We start from the raw sequence: 9,809 nt of genomic DNA, 5'->3' as shown, positions 1-9,809 counted from the left end.
AGATGGGTCTCTGGGCCAGATAAGTTCTGAAATGCAGGGAGGCCAGCCTTTCCAGAAGATCAACTAGTTCCATCACCTATCCCATATTATTGACAGCCCCTTCCAACATGAAAAGTTAGAATGGGCATAACCCACATATCCCTAAAGAGTGGGATAGAAAGACCAAAGGTGATGGTGGACTTATACAGAGAAGGTAGGGTTTAACAAATGAGTATGAGTGGTGAATCAGTATACTAATATTTCTTTTAGTATCCAGCACTTTAGAGCAGCTAGAAATAAAAACCTAAAATTGTAGAATTGTAACCCATACCAAACTGAAATCTGTTCAACAACTAATTGCTGTGATGTATTTTGAAATTTATTGCTTTTATGTATGTATGTTTTTTAAAGAGAAGGAGTAGTATAACAGAGAAGATAGGATTTAGCAAGTGAGTATGACTGCTGAATCATTACATTGATATTTCTGTTGGTCTCCAGTGTCTTGAAGCAACTAGAAGAAAAAGTGAAACTGTAACCCATACCAGACTTTAAAATCTGTTCTATAACTACTTGCTAAAATGTACTTGGAAATGTATTGCTTCTTTTTGTATACATATTATATTTCACAATTAAAAACAAAAACCTTAAAAAAATTTAAGAATAGTAATAGCCAGGCTCTGACCAGTCAGGACAATATGGGCTTACAGACAGAAACCAGTCAACATAAGTCCTAAGTGACACCAGGAAAATATTTCCTCTCAGCTAATAGGGTATGGATTATATTGAGTATTCACAAATTTTGTAGTCTGTAGAAAAATATGACCCTTGGAGGGATTTGTTTTGTTTTTGTTTTTTTTTTTGCTTTGTTTTGTTGCTTTTGGTGAGCCCAGTATTATTGAAAGTTATGCATTTTCCAGTTTCCCACAGGCCCCACTGTCCCATCACTCCCTATTATATTTTCCACAATTGCTTTTCATACATTTATATAACCAGCCCCCATGCCTCCTTGCCCTAAGAAGGCATCTGAGTTTGCAATCTTGAATTAAATGCTTTCCTAAGTCCACCTTTCAGCTCTGACTTTTTTTATTCTAGCTCTTTCCTACTGCCCTCTAAGTGTTGTACTGTTTTCACAAAAATTCAGTAAGTACTGTGGAAGGCAAGAGTCTTAAATATATTACTTTTAGATGTTTCATAAGCTTTATCTTCTTCATGACTTGGATTCTAGGTTCTGGGCTCTGGTTAATTTCATGGGTGGGGGCAGTCAGTGATGAATTTTTAAACAGATTGCAAATAAGAAACTTAGACACTAAGGGAAATATGGACACATAAACTTCCCCCACTCTCCTTCTTATCCAGAGAGCTTCACCCTTCTTGTGTTCATTTGGACCCAGCTAACCATTAGCTGGGTGATATGTGGCTCTAGGACAGAAGGCAAGACTCAACTGTGGGGTCTTACAAAATTACTTTCTGGTTTGGCTAACTTCTTATAGTATGGTTCTTGGAACTGGGATTGGAAAAAGAAGGGGAAATTTCCCAGTTTAATTTCATTTAGAATCTTGTGGTCATGGCCTGAGCTACAACGATAGGACAGCCTGAGGTCATCCTGATAGAGCAGTGTTTCTCAAAGTATGTTCCCTGGAATACCTGCAATGCCAAGTAGAGTTTAGATGCCTGCGTGTTGATGTTGTGTCCCGCATCCTGATGACTCATCTCACTACTTGCAGCTACGAAGAGCGGTTCCTGTGCACAAACCTCTCTGCTTTTCTACCTGAGGGATTTTTCTGTCACCAAAGAGCCCGTATTCCCAGAGAATTCATGCCCAACAAGACAACCCTCAAATAATAAAGAAAAGGGGTTGTGAATAAACACCCCAGGTTCTCCAGTCTGTAGTAGGACAATTCTAAAGCAAGTTCTGCACGGGTCCTCAGAGGTCCCCAGGGGGACTGAGCCCCAGAAGCCACCGCAACCACCTCCTTGTAGATGCACACTCTCTCTGCCTCATTTTCTCTTTCCCTTATCTGCATTCCTGGGCCATCATTGCAACAAAGTAAGGATAGCCAAGTCTTTATTTTAGGGTCTCTTTTTGAGGAACCCAAATTAAGGAGCCTCACCTCAGTTCAGATGAGAGGCTGTAGAGCTGTGATGGGTAAGAGGCTTTGGAGCCAGACTGCCTGGGTGTATATCCAGGGTCCACCATTAATTAGCTGTGGCATCTTGGGCAAGTTGTGAACTGTTCTGAGCTTCAGTTTCTTCAGCTGTAAAATGGGATGATGATTTTAGCTACCTCATAGGATTGTTGAGAGGATTAAATGAGTTCATACATGTAAAGCCCTTATAATAGAACCTGGCACACAGTATATATATAATAAATGCTATTATTATTACCTAATAAATCAAAGTCTCTTGGGTGGAGCCCAGAAATATGCATTATATATAAACTTACTAAGTGATTCTAAGTGCAGTAAAATCTGAGAACCGCTGAACTAGAGACACACCTTTTGGCATTTCTAGTCACAAAGAAACTATTTTTACAATGGAGACCCATTGTACCCCACTGGATAAGCAGCCTGATAACTCCTTTCACTCTGGGAGCCCTAGGGATAAAATAGAAAGCTATGTCATTGCTCACAGCGTAGGAGAACATATGAGAGGTAATGCCACTCCTTGGGCTCACCAAGGAGTTAATCCCTCCCTTTATTTCATCCCCTGGTTTTAACATTAGTTAAAACAAGTCTTACTGCATAATGAATACTAGTGGTGGGACCTGGAAATCTGCATTTGGACAAGATTTCCAGGTGATGCCCATGAATGTTCAAGTTTGAGAACCACCATCCTAAATTAAGGGCATATTCTAAAGCCTTTCTCTTTCTGTTGCCAATGGGAGCCAAATGCCAAAATTTCCAAAACTATTTCTTCCAATCAGATAACAGCAAATATGGCTTAAAAAATAAAATCTCACCTCTGCTAACTAATGATTGTGACTAACAGGCCCAGAGGGAAGGCAGCCAAGGGTTATGGGTTTAGCCTTGCAGGAAAACACTAGAGTTTTGCAATACTGGGAATATTAGAAAAATATCATTGTTTCTTCATAATAAGTCCTAAATATATCCCTCATCCAGCTGAACAAGGTATTTCTGGTATTTGGGCCCTTCTGATCCAGAAAGAATATGTAACAAAAACAAAATGGAAGAAAGGGGGCAGGTATAGGAGGCTTGTTTTTCAACATTCAAGAGAAAAATGAGCTTAAATTATTAAGAGTTTAAAAAGGAGTGCAATGCAATTCTGCTTTATTTAAATTAGTTCTCCACCTGGTGCTCACTGGGACATAATAATCAGAGTCCAAAGGCCAGTTTTCTGATCCATAACTAGAAGAATTTGGGGTGGAGGGACAGATTCTTTACCCAGGTAATTTATTGGACATTTTAGAAGATCTTTTTTTATTACTATTATTATCTAATACTTATCAAACACAAAAATACATTTTGTGAATTATGTCATTAAAAGTTCACAACATCCCTATGATGTATTTTTGTTCTCATTTTAGAGATAAAGAAACTGAGGCATTGAGAGGTTAAATGTCTTGCCTGAGGTTAAGCAGGAATTCAAACCAGGCAGTCTGACCCTTCAATAATTTCACTGCCACCAAATAAAGAATCAAAAGACAGTGGCTATATTTACTCCTGCAAAGGAAATGCTAAGCCTACTTAGAGTATGCCTAAGAGTCACCTCCAGAGAACCTCTTTGTTGCTCAGATGTGTCTTTCTCTCTAAGCCAGCTCTGCAGGTAAACTCACTGCCTTCCCTGCTATGTGGGACAGCTGACACTTAGGAAGAGGGGAATTAAGTTCTACTTCCTAGAGGGGAAAGTTCATACACTGACTAACTGGAATTCTGCATAGAATTCCAGTTAGTCTCTTCTTTCCACTGACATTTTTCTATTCATTTATTCATAGCATTTTATTTATAATATGGACTTAACAGATATTTAGTTTCTTATTCGGATTATAATTCAATACTATTGTTACCTATTTTCTTGTTTGAATTTTTCTAGCTTTGGCCAGTGAGATCTGTCTCAGATTGGTCCCATGTCCTTTTGACATGCCCAACCATTTGTTCATTCATGCACTCATTCATTCGGAACTTCTTAAGTTTTAGAACTACAAGATACTCCAAGCTCATTTTGTATTTAACCTGTCCATGCCCTAGAGTTTGCCATTTCTCCAAGCAGCCCAGGTTTCTTTTATTGCAGAATGGTTTTAGAACTCTTGATCTGGTCACTAGGCAATCTCATTGCCACTGGGTGTTGTAGTTTCTGCACTCTCTTGGCTAACAGAGTTAAGAAACATATTTATGTATACTGACCCATGTAAACACACATATCCATGTTTCTGTGTCTAGCTATCTGTATGTATGTGTACACATGCACACATAAGTTCATACAGATATTTCCTACACTAATACAGCATTATAGGGGCTGTTTTGGCTTTTATATTCATAGCTTCTTTCTTTGACATCTATTCACTCATTTGTCCACTCCTAGTGTACACTACTAACCTGTCACCCTGTGAGAAACAAATTTACCAACTAAAGTACAGTATTTATGTTTAGTTCTTTTAAAATATCTGAATCCCTAGCAACCATATGATGCTTTATATGCTTTCAGTAGATTTTAGTGAGCACATGTATAGATGTAAAGTTCTATACATCATTAATAAAATAATACATTTCAGTAGAGAAAAATATTCAAAAATAAAGGAGAGAAGAAAGAAAAAAACAGTATGTCACTAGGAGGACTGTTGCCTGGAAATAACTATGGTCAAAATTTTTGGATATTTTCTTCTAGACTCTTCTTGATGAACAAAAATGATATTATACCATTCGTGTTATTTTGTAGCCTTCTTTTCTCATTTACTATTTCATATAACATAAGATAGTATTTTGGAATAAAAAAAAAACAAAAAAAATGTCTTTCTTTCTTCTTTCCCAGAAATTCCAGATTATTATTCAGAGATGTCCAGTAAATGTTAATATGCCCATACTGATAAACAACTGGGACTTTTCCTGGCAAAGGGAACTGATTAATAGAATGTGTGCAAACATTAATTGATGGTGTGCATTAAGAATTCAATCCCTATTTTAAAGATGTTATATACGCAGTGCAATCAAGGAAAGCATTTAAGCAGCTTTACTCATTTATTCCATTGTGTGCTGCTGAGTAGCTAATTTATAATTGCATGAGTCTATAAAATAATCTATTAATACAATTGGAGGTAAAATTGGGCATAGATTCATTATCTCAGTCAGTTGTGGATGCCCATTGCAGAACAGTTTCCCTGCAAATGAGTTTCACTCTCATTATCATGTCTGGCGTTATCAGAAGCATTATCTATTCCTTATTACTGCAGAGCTGAGTAATGTTCCAGCAACCCAACTAATTCATTAAAGTTGGTGGAAAACTTGGGTGCATGCTTAATCTTCTTTGCTGTTAATTAGTGTTGTCTTTGGTTTAAAAAATGTTTCATGATTTACTGAAATGAAAAACCAATTACTTACCAACTTTGTGAAGATACCTGCACTTTCTGCTAGTAGCTCTTGGCTTTTGTGGTATCAGCATTGCTTTTCAGAACCTTTGCTTTCTCATTGCTATTTGGATTCATTAAAGGGCAGGGTAGAAAACATCCAGAGAATCAATCTAGGGACTCCTGCAATATTAGATTAAGTGAAATGCAGAAAATTTATAACTAAATGGGAGGGGATGAAGAACCTGTAGTGAAGTATTTATTCATTGAACCAACCAACAATCAATGATTAAGCTCCCACAACATGCTGGACACCAGGTTGGGCTCTAAGGATATAGAAGTTAAAGATGTGGCCTAGGGGTGAAAAGAATGCAGGAAAATGAGCACTTTAACATGCCATTGGTGTAACAATGGATTAATAAACCTTTTTGTAATAGGGGTAGAGATTTGACAGTATCCATCAGTACCTGAAGTGTGTACACTTTACTATACAAAATGTTCAATTTTAGGAATATATCCTATACAAATATTCCTACATATGTGAAAAAATCTACATGCATTCAGTTATTTCAAGAAATATACATATTTTTTAAATCCTGATTCAATTGTTTTATCATTACAGTCAACTTTTTTTGTGGGTGAAAAATAACATATATACAAAAAAGCAATAAAGTTCAAAGCACAATGCAACAATTAGTTGCAGAACAGATTTCAGAGTTCGGTATGAGTTACAATTCTACATTTTTTACGTTTTTACTACTAACTGCTCCAAGACACTGGGGATTAAAAGAAATACAGTTATATATAATGATTCAGCAATCATATTCATTTGTTAAATCCTACCTTCTCTGTATAACTCCACCATCACCATCCTTCTCTCACTCTTTAGGGGTATTTGGGCTATGCCTTAGCTGTTTTGTTAAAGACCCATTTGCTTCTCTCTGTGTGCATATGTGTGTATACTCACACAATGAAAGGAGGATTTTGTTGAAAAACCTGAATCATAGCAGGAATTTGCTCTTAAGAACAGTTGGTAAGCAAAAAAATGTAGCAGTCATATGCATTGAGGTTGACCCTAATATTAAAATGTCTGCTTATTTATTCAAAATTGATATGTCAGCCTATTATCTGATCTGAGATGTGTGTGTGCTATTTTTTGAAGCAAATATAGAGCTCTGAGGAAATACTGTGCATCTCATATGGCCCGTGGGACAGGAATATTCCCTTATTTAAGGTTCTTTTACTTTGTCTTGAGCAAATGTATTCCTCTCCAGTCAACCAGTCACCCATGTGGGTGCAAAGCTGCGCCATCAGTCCCCTAAACAAAATTCTGGGAATTCTTAAAGTGCTCGTTCTCAAACTTGGCTGCACATTTTAAGTTCCAATTTCTCATCAGAAATCATGGAAACAAGAAGGGACAGGGTTGAAAAAGTGTGGAAAAAAAACAACTGTCGGCCAAGAATTTTATATCCAGCAAGATTTCCTTTAAAAAAATGAAAGATTAAGACATTTCAGATAAAAGCTGAAGGAGTTCATCACCACTAGATATACCCTACTGAATGCTAAAGAGAATTCTTCAGACTGAAAGAAAAAAGACACTAGATAATGGTTCAAGGACACTAGATAATGGTTCAAGGTGGTATAAAGAAATACAGACCATTTGTAAAGGTAAACATTTGGGAAAATATAAATGCCAACGCTATTGATTTGTATTTTTTGGTATGTAATTCCACTTATTACTTCCTACAGGTGTTAAAAAGCAATTGTGTAAAAAGTAATGATAAATCTATGGTTAGAGGTACACAAAATACAATAATATCATTTGTAAAATGTACAAAAAAGTCTGGGTGATGAGGAGGTCTAGGAACAGTGTATGTTTATGCCATTGAAGTTAAATTGGTACTAAATCCAATATGATTATAATATATTTACAATGCTCAATTATTATTATTATTTTTTTTTTAAATATGGAATGCTTCACGAATCTGCATCATGTCATCCTTGCACAGGGGCCATGCTAATCTTCTTTGTATCATTCCAATTTTAGTATATATGCTGCCAAAGCAGGCACAAGATGTTCAATTTTAACCACAGTTTAGCCACAAGGAAAATATAAGAAAAATATATCCAAATAGAAATGAGAAAGGTATTAATAGGATCCAATACAAAAAATCAAACAAATATGAAAGTAAACAGTAATAGAAAATGGAGGGACTAAAAAGGTGTAAGACTTACAAAGACTAAATATCAAAATGGCAGGACAAAGTCCTGCATTATCTACAGTGACATTAAATATAAATAGATTAAATGTTCCAGTCAAAAGGCCGAGATTGGCAGAATGGTTAAAAAAACATGATACAACTATATGCTGTCTACAAGAGATTCACTTTAAATTCAAAAATGTAAGTAGACTGAAAGTGAAAGGATGGGAACTTATACCACGCAACTAGAACCAAAAGAGAGCTGGGTTAGCTATACTAATACCAGATAAAATAGACTTTATGTCAAAAATGTTATGAGACAAAGACAGTCATTCTATACTGATAAAGAGAAAAAATCAATAGGGATATATAATAATTATAAATGTATATGCACCTAAGAGCAGTCTCAAACTATATGAAGCAAGTATGGATAGATTTGAAGGGAAAAATTGATGTTTTTACATTAATAGTAGGAGATTTTAACAGATCACTATCAATAATGGATAAACTATCTAATCAGAAGATCAATAAAGAGGTACAAGACTTGAATGATACTTAAGTCAATAGATCTAACAGACCTATATAGAACATTTCACCCAACAAAAATAGAGTACACATTCCACTCAAGGGTATATGGATCCTTCTCCAGGATATACCATCACAAGTCCTAATAAACTAGAAAACACTGAAATCGAACAATGTTTATTCTCTCACTATAAGAGAACGAAGCTAGGAGGGGAAAAATGGAAAATTCACAAATATGTGGAAATTTATGTACTCTTAAATAACTAATGAGTTAAAGAGGAAATCACAAGGAATATTAGAAAATATCTTGAACAAATGAAAATTGAAATACAATATATCAACACTTATGGGTTGCAACTTATGGGTTGCAAAGGTAGTGCTGCCAGGGAAACTTATATCTCTAAATGCTCACATCACAAAAGAAGAAAGTTTACAAATCAGAAGCCCTATCTCAAAACCAGAATAACTAGTAAAAGAACAAACTAAACCCAAAGCAAGAAGAATGAAGAAAATAATAAAGATTAGAGCAAAGTTAAATAAAATAGAGAATAAAAAACAATAAAGTCAACAAAGTCTAAAGTTGAGTCTTTGAAAAGATGAATAAAATGTACAAACCTTTAGTTAGACCGACGACGAAAAATGAGAGGACATGAATAACTAACATCAGAAATGAAAAGGGGGTATTACCACCAACCCTACTGAAATAAAAAAGACTATTAGAGGGGAATACTATGAACAAATTTAGATAGCCTAGATCAAATGAACAATTCCTAGTAACATACAAACTACCCACACTGACGCAAGAAGCGATAGAAAATCTCAACAAACCAATAACTAATAAGGATATTGAATCAGTAATCAAAAACAAAGAAAAGTTCCAGCTCAGATGGCTTCACAGGGGAATTTCACCAAACATTCTCAGGAGAATTAACACCAGTCCTGGTCACTCTTCAAAAAACTGAAGAGGCAGAAATATTCCCTTATTCATTCTTTAGTCAACATCACCCTCAACCCAAATACCACAAGAAAAGAAAATTACAGATCAATATCTTATGAGTATACATGCAAAAATCTTCAACCAAATATTAGCAGTCTGAACCCAACAGTATATTAAAAGCATTTTAACCATGATCAAGTGGGATTTATCCTATGTGTGCAAGAGTCATTCAACATAAGAAAATCCATTAATGCAATATATTACATGAACAAAATGAAGGAAAATAACTACATTATCATTTCAAAGGATGCAGAAAATGTATGTGGCAAAATCCAGAACCAATTCATGATTTTTAAAAAACATAGAAAATCAGGAATAGGAGGAAACTCCCTCAACATTGTAAAGGGCATTGTGCTTGAAAGGATGTATGGACCCTAAAAAAGCCATGTTTTAATCGAAATCCCATTTTGTAAAGGGAGAATAATCTCTATTCAGAACTGTATGTTTGAAATTGTAATTAGATCATCTTTCTGAAGATGAGATTTAATCAAGAGTGGTTGTTAAGCTGGATTAGCTGGGGGTGTATCTCCATTCATTTGGGTGGGTCTTGATTAGTTTCTGAAGTCCTATAAAAGAGGAAACATTTTAG

At 35.5% G+C, this 9,809-nt stretch overlaps 1 non-coding gene across 1 annotated transcript; it reads right to left on the bottom strand.

Annotated features, from left to right (window-relative positions):
- Positions 1–7,458: 7,458 nt before the first annotated feature.
- On the bottom strand, positions 7,459–7,564 carry LOC143658122 (U6 spliceosomal RNA). The gene has a single exon (XR_013163145.1). It is a non-coding gene; the product is annotated as a U6 spliceosomal RNA (small nuclear RNA).
- Positions 7,565–9,809: the final 2,245 nt, after the last annotated feature.

Source organism: Tamandua tetradactyla, chromosome 15 (genome assembly GCF_023851605.1).
Source record: "Tamandua tetradactyla isolate mTamTet1 chromosome 15, mTamTet1.pri, whole genome shotgun sequence".
Lineage (NCBI taxonomy): Eukaryota > Metazoa > Chordata > Mammalia > Pilosa > Myrmecophagidae > Tamandua > Tamandua tetradactyla.
Note: the sequence above shows the minus strand (reverse complement) of the source record. Positions and strands in the feature narration are given on the sequence as shown.